This window comes from Macrobrachium nipponense, chromosome 1 (genome assembly GCF_015104395.2).
Source record: "Macrobrachium nipponense isolate FS-2020 chromosome 1, ASM1510439v2, whole genome shotgun sequence".
Classification (NCBI taxonomy): Eukaryota; Metazoa; Arthropoda; class Malacostraca; order Decapoda; family Palaemonidae; genus Macrobrachium; species Macrobrachium nipponense.
Genome location: NC_087200.1, coordinates 173,006,965 through 173,025,966, shown reverse-complemented (window position 1 = coordinate 173,025,966; position 19,002 = coordinate 173,006,965). Strand labels below are relative to the sequence as shown.

Sequence of the window (19,002 nt, the reverse complement as noted above, 5' to 3'; positions counted from 1 at the left end):
TCAGACATGGAAAAATTCATCAATATATTCAAACGGTAAACAGCCAAGTGGAAGGCTCCTCACCTCCAAGGCCAATTCTGTTGGCCTTGCTCAGCTCTGCCTATCCGAACCCAGTGGTCTTGTTTTCGTTGAGGATGTCACCGCGAAACACAACCTACTAAGATTCGTCACTTTGTTCTGGTCGTAACTATTATAATCTGGCTACAAAAGTTTGAGACTCGAAAGGCGGTTCGCACTGTGCCATATTTTCTTAATCCCGTTGAAATGATTCAGGGCAAATGGTGGTAATTTGGTAGATTCGGCAGTTTTTTGAGCGGCCTGCCATTTCTCGTGTGTGGATGTTTAAGGGAAGTGACCGCCAAGGGCACAGTAAAAAGGGGATTGTCCGTCACCTCCCTTCATTCGTCAGTACAAAAGCAGAAGACAAAGATAAACATTATGCTTGGACCTTCCTCTACAATTTTCATATTGCTCATTACGAAATTTGATTAAAGATATATATATATATATATATATATATATATATATATATATATAATGTATATATATGCTTAAAATATCTCAGTAGATGCGATACACGTGACTTCATTAAATAAGCGAATACCGCAGGAAAATGAAATGTAGAAATCTAAGCGCTTTCGTCTTTCGTAAGACGTCGTCAAGGAACGAATGAAATACAGTTGGAAAGAAAGTTACTAGGAAAACAAAAAGATCAAGAATACCATATGGTTAATTGTATTGCGAAAAGGGTAAAAATCAAAGAGATAATCCAGGAATATCGGATATCACACGGTCACAAACATAAACATAGATTTAACCATAAGAGAAACTAAAGCTTAGCCATACAAAGTCCAAAAACATGTATAAAACTGAATGTATTAATTTCAATGCTTAAATTTATCTACAACTTTTTTCATTGTGAAGGCATCGAGTTTAAATAAACCAACACTTAAATTTACAACACTGCCATTATTTGACTTGATGAAACAAGATTCAGTGATATTCTTTTTAACTGTGTCATTACATGCATTATTCGTACATAAGAACATATGAGAGATTTAGATAATCCTATTAACTGGAGTCAAGCAAGAGATTTAATCCCATGTAATGACACAGTATAAAGGAATATCACTGAATATTGTTCCATCAAGTCAAATAATGGAAATGTTCTAAATTTAAGTCTAGGTTTATTTAAACTCGATGCATTCATAATGAAAGACGTTGTAGATAAAAATAAGTAACACAATTAATATATTCAGTTTTATACATGATTTTGGACTGTATGGCTAAGCTTTAGTTTCTCTTATGGTTAAATCTATGTTCAAGTTTGTGATCATGTGATATCTGATAATCCTGGATTATCTCTTTGATTTTTTCCTCTTTTACAATTAACCATCTAGTATTTTTGACCCTTTTGTTTTCCTGGTAACTTTTTTTCAAACTGTTCTTCATTCGATCCTTGACGACGTCTTAAAGACGAAAATGCTTGGATTTCTGCATATCATTTTCCTGTGTGTACACCTTTTATGCATATATATGTACAGTACATACGTACAAACAAACAGCTATACTGTACGCTCGAATATGTTCATTCTCAGGATTAGCTTCAACCTGGAGGTTAATCCCGGGAGTGTACGTTTTTGGATTAAGATTGATTAAATACCTCCTTCGGCAAGATGGGAAACGTGTCAACGTCGATAACAATTATATGAAAGTTTCAATCTTTCGTAGGTAGACTACAGTTAAGTGGGTCCTGGTTCTGGCCTACTTAATTGACAGGTAATCATATAACTTAAAAAAAAAAAAAAAAAAATAACGGAGTGAGGTCATTGGACCAGTGATAGGATCTGCCTTCTCTTACTGCACTTGAATAACAGTCCCTGTGGATGTGTGTGTATGTGTGTGTGCTTTCAAGTATTTCATTCATTATCCGCAATAAGTCGCCGTTATAAGACAATTTAGCCTATGTACCTTAGTTTATGAAACCATCTGTCTTGAAAGCAAATACTTACGTGTAAATTGAAATCTTAATGAAACGGTACAGTCGTTTTGCCAATGGTTCTACAAACGTTGCTCTTCTCTTATTTATTTATTTTCCTGGTTTGTTATTTACCTCATGTCATCATTATTGAAAGCGACACAGAATTCAACTACTGTATTCAAAACGAGTATTCGAGGAGAAGGGCAGCATATCAAAAGCTTTTCGTCAGGGTAATTAATGTAATCTCAAGGAATTACTCATAAATAAAATAGGGCTCATAAAAACCCGGACGGTGTAGTGAAAAACTGTTATAAAAAACTTTGTGTTTTTGATAACAGTAAAAACTCATTTTCCTGAGCCAGTATTGATATCAACTGGCTGCGCCGCTGTTTCTATGTTAAAAAAAAATCCATTAGAACATTTTATTTATGTAATACAGCAACACAAGGTTTTGGTATAATTATACGGGTTAGAAAAAGGCTAAAATATTTCCCGACTTCAAATGTTCCTCTAAATACATAATTATTAGTAATCGTGTATTTTCGTGCGAAGATTATGGCTCCCAGATTTCGCTCAACTACAAAGGTATATAGAAACAATTCAGCCAGCACGTACACCTTCAAAAAGAGACTCGTGTGTTTACGTCACCTTAAGTTTTAATATTCACGCGATATTCATACAGTATATAGGTATGACATCGCAGTTTTTCCCTTTGCTTTCCGCCTTTATTTATATTTTCTTGTTTTAGCAATTATTTCTTAATTACGTTTATACTTAGAGACAACAACTAGAATAGAAAGTCAAAGTAATTTGCAGTCTTCTTTTACATCCGGGTCAGATAATTTAAGCGGTGTCTGAAAACAGAGGAGGAAGATTTATTATTATTCGTATTATTATTATTATTTATTATTATTATATTACGAGTCACTTTTCATTCGACAGATGACATTTCTCTCTGTGTGGCCGCTTCGTAACACCCGCTTGGCCAAACCTCCCAACTTCAGCTTTGTTAGAGTCATCAGTCTCCCGATTGCTCGGTTAGATGATTGCCTCCTCCTCCTCCTCCTCCTCCTCCTCCTCCTCCTCCTCCTCCTCCTCTCCTCCTCCTCCTCCAACCTGTTGCCAAGCTCCGGAATTTCTACTCAATCTCTGTTGTCCCTGATTTTTCCACGTTTCATAAAATGGTCCGTCTCTTCGTTCAGTGTTTGATACCCACGCATCTTCCGCCACGTTTCTCGCTGCGCCAAGTCTGGCCCGCAGCGGTGATCGTCGTAGTGCAGTTCAGTCGCTTCTTTTGGATGGGGACTGAAAACCTCCAAATTTGAGTGTTATTTGGCTGTTTCTTTTACACCATTAGCCCCAGTTTCGCAAATTGAGCACTGAGCGAAAACCGTAGGATACTTAATACGAAAACCGGAAAAGCCCCTTCCCTGCAGGCGTCCCCTTTCCATTTCAGCAAGGAACACCACCACAGGAAAATGACGAAGGCCAGAAGGTTAGTACCAAGTGCTTCCTCGTCTTTTTTTTTTTAATTATTATTTATTTTTTCTTCTGACAGTGCATGAATAAACACGAGAAAGAGCTTGGTGCCGACCTTCTGCCTATTATTATCCTGTGGTGTTTGCTTATGTACTGAAGTCACGTGCATCTACTGTGATTTTTTTATGCATATATATATACATATGTGTGTATATAATATATATATATATATAATATATATATATATATATATATATATATATATATATATATATATATATATATATATATCTAATAAAAGGAGCCCATAAAAAACACCAAAATATAGAGAAAAAGTACTATATTTCAGAGACTGCTGTCTCCCTCCTGAAGAGGGAGACAGCAGTCTCTGAAATATAGTACTTTTTCTCTATATTTTGGTGTTTTTATGGCTCCTTTTATTAGACGGAATTCTGTTGTTACAGAACATTTTTACAGTCATATATGTATATATATATATATATAATATATATAATATATATATTATATATATTATTATATATATATTATATATATATATATTATATATATTATATAATATATAACTGAATCACAAAAATATGAAATGTGATGAATATACAAATAAAGTCAATTGCCACAAAGGAAGTGAAACAACTTGAGTGGTGCAAGGCCTTTCAACTTACTGTCCTTCACTGGCAGACTAGAATAAAGGACAGTAAGTCGAAAGCCTTGCACCTCTCAGCTGTTTCACTTTCCTTCATGTCAATATATGTATAATATATATATTATATATATATATATATAATATATATCTATATTATATATATATAGCATTAAGCTACAAATGTCCTTTAATATCCAATTCGCTCTACTTCGGAATTAATATATTTTCATGTGTGTTAACCAAAGGGGAATTTTTTAGTTGATAATAATTTCGTCTTCCCGTGGATTCGAACCAGCGGTCAGACAGAGGAGAAATCAGGACCGCAGTGACATCATCGACTCGGCCAAAAAACAATGTCACAGCAGTCCTGATTTCTTCTCTGGCTGTCGACTGGTTCGAATCCACGGGAGGACGAAATTATTATCAACTAAAAATTCCCCTTCGGTTAACATATATGAAAAATAAATATATTAATTCCGAGGTAAGAGCGAATTGGATATTTTCAAAGAGCATTTGTAGCTTAATGCATATATGTGAAGGCACGGTAATGTGATAAGAATATATATATATATATATATATATATATATATATATATATATATATATATATATATATATATATATATACACTGGTTTGCCGTCACAAGTTTCATACTTATCGACGCGGAAAATTGTCTAAAAATGGAAAACATATAATAAAAAAAAATCCAACTCAAAACAATTTCAAGCGTTCATAGATACTTGTGAATAATCACAAAAAAAATTACTCATAAAATTATTGAAGTTTTGATTACGAGAGGGATTACAGTTTGAAGTGGAAAGATGAGGATCATATCTTAAAATAGACCGCTTTCTTCAGTTGGCTCGAAAATCTGTCCAGGCCTGAGCACTGAGCCTTCTCCAAAGGCATTACAAAAGGTAATGCCTTTTCTCACGTAGGAAGTCTGAGAAGGGATCAAATCAGCTGCTGGTCCAGCAAGTGGCGGCACGTCAAGGGAACCAAACAATCATCGCAGAATGGACGGCGCAAATACGTGGCAGAGGAGAGTTACTGATCTGGTCATTTTCATCCATTTCTGGTTACGACCAGCCACCAGGTTTACGAAGCGTCCTGTATTCATGGAATAATTCGGGAAGCATACCAAACTTCTAGAGACCATTGTCTGCAAATGAGTTGGGAGAAATGCTCTGCGAAATGCTCTCATTGTGCTACCTCCCTCAGGGGAGTAGTGCCGTCAGTGCACCACATGCTTTGCAATGTAGGCATGACTTAAGATTCTTTGCAGCGTCCCTTCGGCCCCTAGCTGCGACAGCTTTCATTCCTTTTACTGTACTTCTGTTCATATTATCTTTCTTCCATCATACTATCCACCCTCTCCTAACAGTTGATTCATAGTGCAACTGCTGCTTTGAGGTTTTCCTCCTGTTGTGCCTTCCAAACAGTTTCAATATCAATTTCCGTTTCAGCGCTGAATGGCCTTGGATGACCAGTGCCGTGCACGTGACCCTGAAATAGATTAATCAGTCGGTGTTAGCTATCACGTCTGTGTCTGTGCTGTGTGCCACGAAAAGTTTATTCCATATCACGGAGATCACTCTAGACGTGGTTCGGAAGTCACGTAAAGCCGTTGGTCCCGTTGCTGAATAACCACTGGTTCCATGCAACGTAAAAACACCATACAAACAAACATATCACGGAGATTTAAGGCCATTAACTTGTCTAAAGTTCTTAATGGAAGTGAAAATGATCTTGAAACGTTTAATTTCTTTCGACAGGAATAGCGATTCCCCGGGAAAAATTCAGTGTCCGTAAAGAGTTTGTGCCCTCAGCATTAAAGGAGAATCAGGTATTATGTATGTATGCATATATATATATATATATATATATATATATATATATATATATATATATATATATATATATATATATATATATATATACATTATATATATATGTGTGTGTGTGTGTATAACTGAATCACGAAAGTTAGGAACGTGATAATCCATGAATAAAGATATATGCCACGAAGGAAAAAAAAACGAAGGAGGTCTGCAAGATCTTTCGACTTTAAAAGTCCTTTACTGAGCAGATACTGACATACATAGAGAGAGAGAGAGAGAGAGAGAGAGAGAGAGAGAGATACACACACACAGTTACAATATACATCTTTTGGTACATTTTGCATCTTCCTACTACATCGCATTCTTCTGGTTTTCATTGTGCCATGTCCTTGATTTTCAAGGTTTGTCCTCTGCATGATTGAGTCAATGTTTGTATTATGTTTAAATTTATGTGTGTAAATGTATCTATATACATCTACACACACGCACATTGTTTATATATATATATATATATATATATATATATATATATATATATATATATAATATATATATATATATTTATATATGGAAGTGTTCTTCAGTAAACATCAGTACCACTTCATCATTTCATTCAGTGAAGTTCTGAACGAGATGCATGGACGTAAAGTGCAGTGTCTAGCGAAATGGATGATTTATCCATCCGAGTCATACTATCATAAACTACGTCAGAAAGATGTCACCCTGACCTTGCATGTTTCATTTTTATTGGCCTAGTCTCTTACGGTAAATTGAGTAAGTATTGAAGAGCGGGGTATGAGATCCAACACTTATTGCCTGTGCATTAGAGAAGCATGTTGCTTCCCCTTTCGAACTGATGAGGGCCAACTTGACAAATATTGTCCGGCTCACATTTTCATGAATTTTCAACAGAGACATCGGCCAGCACCACTGGGTTGCATCAGCCGCTTCAGATTCTCCCACACGCCTGGAACTTCGTGTGCTAAAATATCTCGCCGGAAGTCACAAAATCACAGAATTTGGAATGCCATTCTATTCTGTAGGATATACATTTCAAGGCCTAGCTAATGAAAAATCATGTGAAATGGAAGCTAACTTATCACCCGTGTTTGAAAAAAAAAATAAAAGTGTCTCTACCGCTGGACGATGCAATTACACGAAACAGGTCACACACTGGCCATTTTTGCAGAAGGAAATACTCATGATTATATATATATATATATATATATATATATATATATATATATATATATATATATATATCGGGCTACAATGTCCTTTAATATCTAATTCGTTCTACCTCGGAATTATTATATTGTCATATATGCTTAACCGAAGGGGAATTTTTTCTCGATAATAGACTTGTCTGGACCCGGAGCCTTTCAAATCCAGGAACGTCAGTGAAGCTTTTACCTACTACACCACCGCAAGAGGTGGTGTAGTAGATATTAAAGGACATTGTAGCCCGATATATATCTATATATATATATATATATTATATATATATATATATATATTATATATATATATAGGCTGCATGCATGTGTCTTAGGTTATAATTAACCCATTGCGATCTGCAGCTTGTACGTAACGAAGATTTCTATAAGCTCAACTGAATATGGTTTCGTGCAGTAGATGCCTAAAGGGAATATATATACGGAAGGGGGAGAAAAGCGTGTTCTAAAACGACGTAGAGAAACGTAATGGCAAAGAAAGAATGGAAATATCTCCAGTTATTTGAATACAACGATGAAAGAAGATGAAAAGAAGAGCATGTCGCCTCGACAGTGACAGAATAAAATTATTATTTTCTCAAGGTCTGGATTCCAGCCTCATAGTGAACTCAGGTGGTGAGAGATGAAAGATTTCCAGGGCGTTTCGTAAACCTGGTGTGTCATGTTATGATTATATACGTATGAAGCAGAGGTCTCTTTCTCAAAGGCCATAGCTTGGTTTTACTGATGTGTCCATCATCTCTCCGAATGAATAGTTAATGACAGCGAAACTTTATAATTGCGGGGCATGATTTTTTGGACTAACGGTTATTCAGCGCCAAAAGATAAGAGTCATCTATAGTGCCCAGCACTTTTTGTTATACGATGTTCTTTTATAATCACGTTTGAGCATATTAGGTCTATCGGCGCCACGCGAAAACGCAAATAAAAGGAAAAACTCTCACCGCCAAGAATCAACCGCCTTAATGGCGTGATTGGTATGGTCTTGGGGTGCCACCTCGGTGGCCGCGAGTTCGATTCTCGGGCAGTCCACTGAGGGGTGAGCGATGTGTGTTTCTGGTGATAGAAGCTCACTCTCGTCCTGGTCCGGAAGTCACTAAAGCCGTTGGTCCTGTTGCTGAATAACCACTGGCTCCATGCAACGTAAAAACACCATACAGACAAACAAACAATGTTGTGGAAACTGAGTCATCCATGTTCCCAAAAAACAAGGTTCTTCAGCGTCAGGAGGAATACAATACCTTTAGATGTCGTTCATGATTACAATGTCACAAAATAAATACAGTGAAGGAGAAAGGAATCATGTACCAAAGTCAACCTCTCAAAATGGGCGGCGGCGAGATCTGCATCCTATAACTATACCATCGTTGTTGTGACATTTTAAATTCCAGATCCGGTAACTGCCCACTTTTATCCTCTTTTTGAGCTGTGAATTCGCAACCATAGAAGTCAACGTCCGTCGCGGTATCAAACTGGATAAATACTACAAGATTTTCGTCGATTACAGTCTTAATGATTAATTATCTACCTACGCCGGCGACTCATTCCATTATTCAGTTGATCGTTCGGTCGGTTTTATTCCCTGTCGGAGCAGTTGGCTATTTCGACCCTCGGAGTCTACTTAGGTAGACTGTTTTTTTTCATCTGTCCATCCGCCTGTGGTGTTTTTGTATGGTAACACTGCGTCCCGGGCTTTAGATAGTTACGCTATTTGTAAGTTTTAGGTAAATAAAAGTATATCTGGGCGTACATTTGCAACTGAAAAGTGTTTTAATAATTTACTGTATGCGAATTACACCGTTAATATTCGAAATAGGATATTATTATAATCGTTGAATGTAAGCTGAATGTAACTATCTAAAGCCCGGGCCGCAGTGTTGCCATACAAAAACACCACAAGCGGATGGACAGATGAAAAAAAAACAGAGTATAGTGAAAAAATTTCCATAAGTCATTTCCTTAGAAATAATTCGTGCCGAACTTCCTATTTGTATCAGTAAGTACGTCACCTTAATCCAGTACAAGGTCTACCTTGGTATTTACCGCGAATTAATCTTAGTGGCTGATAAGCTGTTAGTTGGGAAACCAACATCTAGGCGAAAATGATCCCAGAAAGAATCGCTGAAGAGGGAAAACCTTAAAAATGTTGTTGGTAACAAATAACACAAGGTCTTCGTAAATATGTAATATAGTTCCAATTTTTATTTTGAAAGTCACTGCGAAACCGCTAATATTCCACTTCCTTCCCTCGTCGCCGGTCTGTGTTCAGACAACATTGGCTCCTCTGGTGCGTCGCATTTGAGGTAAAACTCCCTCGAGGTGGCTCTGATACAGAGATATATTGTACGTGTCTCATCTTGCATATAATAGTTGAACATGATTAAAATTAGTCGCGGTATTTTTGATATACTAAACTTACTGTATGGGGGGCACGTACATTGCTAATAGACTGCAGGTATTGTATCAGAAAGCCACAGTCAAGTGTACTGGAAAGTTTCAATTAGTTTTCCGATGAAATATCTGCAATCATTGAGTCATGTTTGTGCTGTGGGCAAAGACGCGCCCCAGGCCGAAAAATTTGAACATGAAAAATATCTTGGTTAATTGCAACCATTTTAAACTAGGACATTCAGATGAGACTCTGAATCACTGTCTATCAGAGCCAACTCTCAAACTTCCGCTAAATCATTCCGTTCCAGAAAACTCAGCTGCCGGTAATTCGATCACATCGGTCTCACTCCATCCTCGCGTCGGTGTCATATCTAGTATTTACAGACAAACTCTCAAAGATAATTATCTTTACTTTGCCACACCATTAGTATCAAAATCGCCAGAATGACACCTGTGGAGCGTCCCTGGTATATACTATAACATTAGTTTTACCATGTCGGCGACCTCCTCCGTCAGCCGCTTCCAGAGCAATATTTTCACGTTGCTTTTGTCATTTAAGAGCTATGTTATGTTGTCCACAGTTCGGTGTTATATATATATATATATATAATATATATATATATATATATATATATATATATATATATATATATATATATATATATATGTGTGTGTGTGTGCGTATTATGTTTTTTGTATATATATATATATATATATATATATATATATATATATATATATATATAATATATTATATATATATATATATATATATATATATATATATATATATATATATATATATATATATATACTGTATAAGCACGTATATATATATATTATATATATGTATATGATCGTATAATTTTATATATGTTACATATACATACAATAACACACAAGCACACATAATGGTCCCTTTCAAGAAACTGTTTCCCTTTAACTTTTGTAGTACGAGCTAGTAAAACGTTCACATCCGGAACTTAAATCCGAGTCCTCCGTTTTGAATCGAGATTTTATTTGAAAGCACAGCACATAAAGCAAACTGGGGCTTCTTTTATGCTTTGATTATTATAATTTCCGTTCAGTCAAACTTGGCAGTCTAGAAGCATTCTGATTTTTTATTACCGATTTTCTCAACATCTAGAAAATGTACATGTTCTGAGAGACGCAGACATTTACTTGTAGATTTCTGCTGCAGTGACATAAAGGGAATGGCATTTCTAAATTTCCCAAGGCCTTCGTTTGCTATTTACTTGTCAACGCCCCCCCCACCCCCCCTCAGCACCGTTAGGAACATTTAAAATCAAGGAAGGTTTTGCCCGTGACCAACACCACTTTCAGCTTTGTAAAGATCCAGCGTATTAACCCAGTTCTGAACGCATTCCATGACACTCGACGCGAATCACCTCTCCGGTTGATCTTTCAATATGTTGAACGCCGCGGACGCATTGCAACCCGTTCTTCCATCTGTGACGAAAATAATCCACTGTCAAACGATGCTTACCTTGAAATCTCGCGAAGTCTCTCAAATCGTATTTACAAAATCTTATTTTGCGTCAGCAGCCGAATCTCTCGCAACTGTTTTTAGCACTGGTATCTGTTTGCGACGCGTCCGCGGTTGCAGACGCTCACTTTTTGACTGGCAGGTGAGTCTGGATGAACTTCTACCTGGTTGAGGTCTCTCTCCTTCCTCGGCTCCCGCGGCGGAAGTTGTCGTACAGCTTTGAAAACATCCAGATTTGGCTGAATCGCAGACAACATATTAAAACAAGCTGAGGCGAATCTCGTAGACGCGTTGAGAATCTACGATTGACTAAATGTCTACAGAAAAGGCTCGAAATTGCGAAAGGTAACGAGAAAGTGCCAGAAGTATGAAGTTTCATGAATAGGAAAAGATGGGACCAATATTAAAAAGGGGGTTTTCCCGGGTTAACTTAGTCATACCGGATTGCCGATGCTTGCTCGCTGTAGGTACGAACGAAGATCATGGCCCATTCGCCGCGAATTGCAGGTTGGTTGGTACTAACGTTGGCAGACGAATAACATCGAGGAATTTTTACGTCTTGTATTTTTCGATGAGCTGAATGAGGAGCAAAGGTCTAAGGTACCTGAATGCTGCCTTGATCTTAAACAACCATGATGCTAAAACCAGCCGGAGTTTGAAGAAATTTCAACCTGTGCTGTAGCTTCAGCCACCATTTTTGTCCCATGTCACAAACGCAAAACGTAAAAGATAGGAAATACGGCGCCCAAACAGAGACTACCTTGAACCCTCAGCACATTGACAGAGGCATTCGTGCACAGGGGAAGGAAAAACGACCTCGTCGTCCGATGTCTTTTCCTCGCGTCTCATTGTTGTTGTTTGGCTGTTGTTGTTGATCAAGGTGGCCTCGTGTCGCCACGGACTCCTCTTCCTTGGCCAGCTCCGTCGATACATTTTGTTGTATGTTTGTATGACCTTCATCGTGAATAATGGTTGTATGAAGGACTTTTAATTAAGAGTGTGTCTGGATTTCAAACTGCAATACGTGAAACATCATAAAGAATAGAAGAAATTATAACTCTTCGCAGCCGACTTATCATAAATGAATGAGTTTGCGTGGAAAGAATGACCTTTTAGTATGTCCTGTAAGCAGCGATGATAACGAAAAACGCAACATCATAAGATCAATGGACACGCTAACAAATTCTTTCTTGAACTTTCGTCGATATCTTTCCATTTCAATATCACACTCGAACGAAATTTAATCACGGATTTTCTCGGATCCAAAGATGTCAGTAGATTATTATTATTATTTTTTTTTTCACTTAACTGGGTGTTTCTTCTCCCCATATTATGTGTGGCAGCGAATTTTGTTCCTGCATCTTTGAAAATTTACCAAGGCTTCTTTTACGTCGTTTTTGCTTTCCTGATGGTCATGATACACTTTATTTGTTTGTATTGTGTTTTTACGTTGCATGGAACCAGTGGTTATTCAGCAACGGGACCAACGGCTTTACGTGACTTCCGAACGTCGGGAGTGAACTTCTATCACCAGAAATACACATCTCTCACTCCTCAATGGAATGGCCGAGAATCGAACCCGCGACCACCTTGGTGGGACGCAAACACCATGTCAACCACGCCACTGAGGCGCTATGATACACTTTAGTGTCTCAACTAGTGTCGATGTGTCATTTTTGGGCTAAATATCGTTCGTTCAGATCTTGGCCATAAAAAGCAATTGTAATATATGTTCAGAGAAAGAGAGAGAGAGAAAAAAAATTTCTTTATTATTACTATTATTTTTATTTATTTATTTATTTATTTATATTTGGTCTATCACAGTCCTCTAATTCGACTGGGTGGTATTTATAGTGTGGGGTTCCGGGTTGCGTCCTGCCTCCTTAGGAGTCCATCACTTTTCTTACTGTGTGCGCCGTTTCTAGGATCACACCAATGCCCTCTTGAACTGACAGTTCAAGATGGCATTGATCACACTCTCTAAGGAGAGATATAGAGTAGTGTTTTCAAGTTAAAACGATGAAATACTACTCTCTGGCAACTCATCCAAGCCCGGATGAATAGGGAGGGATTGAGGCACTAAGGGCATCCGTCCATTAAACATTTGCCAAAACTAATCGTGAAATGTCAAACACCGACCCCCACCAGAAATTAAAGTTGAAGAGAATAAGAATGTTTGCGATCCGATCACCATTGTCAAAATTGATGACCGTACTATTGCACGAGTTCTGTTTGATTGTATGTATACAGCGTGCCTATGTGCATTCCTATACTCTCTTGCACTTCGTAGAACACCGGAATTGCCAATTACACATCGCAGTATCGTCTTATCTGAATTGCAATATTGTTAAGAAAATGTTCAGTCATCATTCATTTATGATCCGCAAAATGCCACGTGGTAAATCAGTGGCTGTAGCTTGAAGACAGGAAAGCAGTAGTCACTTTTGTCTCGTTCACAGGACCTGGAGTTACAGAAGTATTCAGACCATTCAAATAATAATTCGGTATTTCTTGCTCTAGGTTAAAGATTTCTCATTCAGCGACTATTCCCCTTTGCAGGATAACTACTGTTTATGTTTTCATTGCTAAGAAAATGACTGCGCATTCATTATTTTTCGTTTTTAATTATGAATTATCCGTTACAAGTACGGGGACGCGTCACATGTACCCAGGATGCTAATAATTGCTCAGTGGGATAGATATGGAAGATACCAAAACGGGTATATAAACACTATCATTCAGCATCATGTGTCTAAAAGTTAATCTTTTTAGTTATCTCTCTTGACATCATTAGTTTAATGACAGAAAAGTAACTTCTTTCCGAACACGAAATTTGTTCCTGCCCAGGAAAACCGAGTAGTATTCTGTACATAGCCACATCGTTAATTAACTGTACCAATACTGTTCACGAGCAGGAGACTAGTAATCTCTATCAACATGGAACAGCAAGAGTTTAACGTGTCATGACCAGTCACCTACCAAAATGTCGTGGCGGGTGACAGGAGGTTTCTCCCTGTCTATATCGTTCGGAGTCAGGAACATTTTCTTCATTTTACAGTCATAAGGAAACTGACCTACTTCAACCCGGATTTAATTTTTTTTTCTTTTAAATGCTACCTCGAGTAGCCCTCGCGTGTGTGTGTGTATGTGTGCGCATATAAACCGAAAAGGAATTATTAGTACACACGCATACATATGATAACATATCTTAATAACTGGTAAAATGGAATATGGACAATAATCAAATGGCTTGAAATTATGGTACTATTAAAAGATTTGTAATTATTATTTTTGAAAAAATTAAGAAAGAAAAATCATTAAGAGCAACCAAAATTTACTCTTTGTGTCTAAAGAAAACGAAGTACAGAAAATGACAAATCTCGGGTAAAGTCATAAACAAGGGATTAACCTCGAGGCTAAGATTTAAAAGGATAAATAGATCTGGCAAAGCTGCATTCTTTTCCTGGCCCAAACCCTAGCGGTCTTAGAATCTTGAAAAGACTTTCTCTATACTTTAGCATCTAAAACATAGCCTATCAAAGAAACACAAAGGCAAGGTATGGTTAACCCTTTACAGCAGATAGACGTAGAGATAACTTTTTATAATATAATTGCATTGCCTATTCCAGGTATCGAGTACTGGAGTGACGTCACGTCTTTAGAGGTTTGAAATTCTAGCTTGCATGATTAGAATTTAACTCGTCATTATAAAGCCATAAAAATTCGTTTGGTCTTTCATCTTCGTGTATATTTAACAGCGTTTTGTATAAGTACATGGTCATTCACTCGACTCGCCCTTTAAAGAAAGTACTCGCAGCCATAGGAAGAGCTGACGAAACCACCGCCATCTTGAATTCAAGATGGCGGTGAAGAAACAGAGCCGTGCTCTCTAGAGTACTTTCAGCCTCCCACGTGTGCTTCTTTCGAAGTGACCGCGTATATTCCTTTTTAATCCGCGCCCTGAGGAGCAATAGTCATCGTGGTTTGATCCTACTCTCCAATACATCGATGGTAAATTTCCATTAGGGTATTTGGGCTTAGAGATACGACAAGATCAATAGAAAGAGTGCAAACTATCATCATAACCTGTAACAAGACATTTGTATAATTTCATTTGCAATTATTGAAAATAGAATGAAGTATAATACACGACTGCGACTCCAGCCAATGTATTTTATTTTTTCTTTCCTCTCGCATCGCGTCGTCCAGAGCTTTGTTGTTTCCGAGGAAACTTAAAGTTAAGCGCTCTTTTTGATCTTGCGAGAGAAAATATAAACAATGGGCTCTTGACCGATGTGACGAAAGTGTACCAGTTGGCACGTGAAGCTGCCAATATTCCAGATGTAAACTGTTTATAGTAAGGAAAAGGAAAAAGAAAAAAAGTAAGAAACGAAAGTGTGGCTGGAGGGAATTGGTCTCCCACCATCCAGTACAGAGCTTAATCCGGCTTTACTAATAAACCGATGAGATTTTTCCCTTTGTCCACAAGGGAAAAAGTCCCTAACTTTTAGATTCAAATACGGAGCATTCTGATGACGCCTCCTCTCATCCGCCACGACATATTTTATTTATTTATTTATTTATTTATTTATTTTTTTTTAGGATTGGTGAAAATAGTCCAATTCTATCAGCAGCAAGTTAGTATTCATGCCAATATGGTTGTAACACTATATTTAATAAGTATATCAAGCACAACTACTTTGACTGATATGTAACATGAAGATTTGAGTTGTGTTTGATAGACTTGTTAATTATAGTGTATTAAGTCTTGTCCTCACGAGGAAACATTGTTTGCGAACAGAGTTTGCAAACAATGTTTCCTAGTGCAGACAGGCCTTTACAACCATATTGGCGCAAATACTACCTTGCTGTTGATAGAACTGGACGATTTTTACAAATCCAAGTATTCTCCTTGGTGGAAGGCGACTCGAAGTTCATGGCACGTTAAACTGTTGCTGTTCCTTGTTGATAGAGATTACTATAGTCTTCTGCTCGTGAACGGTATTGCTACAGTTAATTAACGACGTGACTATGTACAGAGTTAAGTATATCTTAGTTTTACCAGACCACTGATCTGATTTAACAGCTTTCCTAGGGCTGGCCCGAAAGATTAGATATATTTACGTGGATAGGAACCAGTTGGTTACCTAGCAACGGGACCTACAGTTTATTGTGGAATCCGAAACCACATTATATCCGTTGGCCGAGCCGAGAATCGAACTTCGGACCACCGGATTGGTAGTCGAGCGCGAAAACCACCCGTCCAACGGGGGACTTGCGACTATGTACAGAATACAACTTGGTTTTCCTTGGCAGGAAAAAATTTCGTGTCGGAAAGCAGTGACTTCTCTGTCATTTTTCCTTTTGTAAGTTAATTTGATGAAGTAAACAAGTTGTTCATTACCATCATTGTTGGTTGCTTTTAAACTAAGATCTACACAGAGTTTAGGTAGCAGATTTATCAAGTATATCTACCAATTCCAAAGATATTTTAACCAATAGATAGTAAGTCCGCCTTGGCGTCAAGCTGGGAGGTATCTTTGTCAGCACCTTTATTCTGTTTTGCTCCCTGGCAGGACTCGGCACCTGAGATCAGTGTAGCACAGTCACTGGACTGGTGTAGCATATACATCTTGAGTTCAATGATGAAACAGCCTCAACGCCCCCCCCACAAACAACTCTCTTAAGAATGGTTTGTGTCCTTGTGATTAATTATCAAACATGCTAGCCATGCTTTTTCGGATTCTTCTGTTTGTTTGGCGCTTTTTTCAGTTTTTGTTTATTATTTCCCCATACCCGCAGCCCCCGTTTTTTCACTGTGGTTCTATCATGATTGTTAAAAGTCGAAGATGGCGAGGCTTATTTGTTAAACAATGGTTTTTTCTGAGTTTTTGGTTTTGGTTTCTGCTGCCAAATGTTTCATTCGTTTGTTACCCTGTCCGATACTCGCCTCAGATATCAATAAATGTCAGGCTCGTTAGAGCCATATCAAAGGATGCTGCTCATCTCGTTACTGAAGAATAGCAGCTCTTCTGTCTCCAACTGTACCATTTACTTGCATTCTCTCTCTCTCTCTCTCTCTCTAATAGCGCCTCAGTGGCGTGATCGGTATGGTCCTGGCCTGCCACCTCGGGCATTCCATTGAGGTGTGAGAGATGTGTATTTCTGGTGATAGAAGTTCACTCTCGACGTGGCTGGGAAGTCACGTAAAGCCGTTGCTCCCGTTGCTGAATAACCACCGGTTCCATGCAACGTAAAAACACCATACAAACAAAAACAAAACAATCTCTCTCTCTCTCTCTCTCTCTCTATCGGGACCTTAGCACCATGTTCTCACCGACATTCTTCCTTTTAGAAGATACAGAACGTATATTACAGGTGACGTCACTCTGCAAGGAGCTTATTTTCATGATCGTTGGATTTCTATTCGAATCGATGAAAGATAATATCGAGGAATCGAGCATTAAGTGGACGAGAGAATTTCCGTCTCACGTCATTGGCGATTTTATGATAAACGGGATCAAGGTTGATATAGGAATATTATATAATTATATAGATATATAGTTATAAACTTATATTACCCTATTTTCTTAATTGTTCTTCTTCCAATTACTATTTTATACTCTACGCTATTATTTTGAGTCTACTAGGTATGGGCTTAATAATTTGAGTTCGTTTCTGTCGATTTATGTTGTAGATACGGCCAGTCAATCATACAGTTAATGTTATTAACTCGTTAAGTATTTTATCGTTCTATCTTGAAAGTAAACGTATATATATATATATATATATATATATATATATATATATATATATATATATATATATATATATGTGTGTGTGTGTGTGTGTGTGTGTGTGTGTGTGTGTGTATGTATGTATTTATAACTGAATCACGCAAATTTGGAACGTGATGAATATATACATAAAGGTAGAAGCCACGAAGGAAAGTGAAACTGTGGAGATGCTGCGAGATCTTTCGACTCGGTGGCCAGTAAAAATGTCACAGGAAAGAAGTCACAATTTTTGCTAGGAAAAAGTCACAGAATAAAATGTCATAAGACAGACCTTTGAATGTCTTGGAGACAAACCTTGAGGCTATAATTATAAGATTAAAGGGTTTGTTTTCATTTCCAGTTATTACTTTAATCTCTCTCTCTCTCTCTCTCTCTCTTCCTATTCATCTCTCTCTGCTCTCCTCTCTCTCTCTCTCTCTCTCAAATATTACAGCTTTTTTATTTTTTTTATTTTAACATAAGTCAGTACTTATATATGTACCTTTATCATTATTATATAATTAGATACTTAGAAGTATTCAATTAATGCCATAGAAATAGGGGATATATTTTCTTGGAATTCGGTGTCAAAGTCACTCTACGCTTCAGTCAGGCCAAAACTTTCTTGCCATTTCTTATTCAAGCAGTATTCAGTCATCGATCTCAATCTATTATTTTGTCACAGAGAGAGAGAGAGAGAGAGAGAGAGAGAGAGACCTGTCTGTATACGATTGTTTATTTACTCACTCGTCAGACTTCCTCTGCTATTCTTTATTTCATATTTCCTTGCTCACCAATTCATTCTGTATCTACGATATTAAGAAATCCCTCCAGGCAATACCCTGACCACCGAATATGCCCCCTGGAGAGAATCTAAGCGTCTTATTCGTCGGTCGAAACGCACGTGGAGCTGTTTGGAATATTGGCAACAGCACCAAAATGAGATGGCGCCTCAGTGGAGTGATCGGTAAGGTCTTGGCCTGCCACCTCGGTGGGCGCGAGTTCGATTCTCTGGCATTTCATTGAGGTGTTAGAGATGTGTATTTCTGATGACGGAAGTTCACTCTCGAGGTGGTTCGGAAGTCACGTAAAGCCGTTGGTCCCGTTGCTGAATAACCACTGGTTCC

General features: G+C 37.7%; 1 protein-coding gene and 1 long non-coding RNA gene across 2 annotated transcripts in view; one reads left to right on the top strand and one right to left on the bottom strand.

Annotated features, from left to right (window-relative positions):
- Positions 1-11,255, bottom strand: part of LOC135219847 (sodium- and chloride-dependent glycine transporter 1-like) — a 56,113-nt gene extending 44,858 nt beyond the window's left edge. Inside the window, exon 1 of the mRNA XM_064256959.1 lies at positions 11,100-11,255. The gene's annotated coding sequence lies outside the window, so the exon portion shown is untranslated. The remainder of the gene's footprint in view (positions 1-11,099) is intronic.
- LOC135219849 (uncharacterized) overlaps positions 1-19,002 on the top strand; it is a 59,700-nt gene that overhangs the window by 26,374 nt on the left and 14,324 nt on the right. The gene's annotated exons all lie outside the window — the stretch shown is intronic.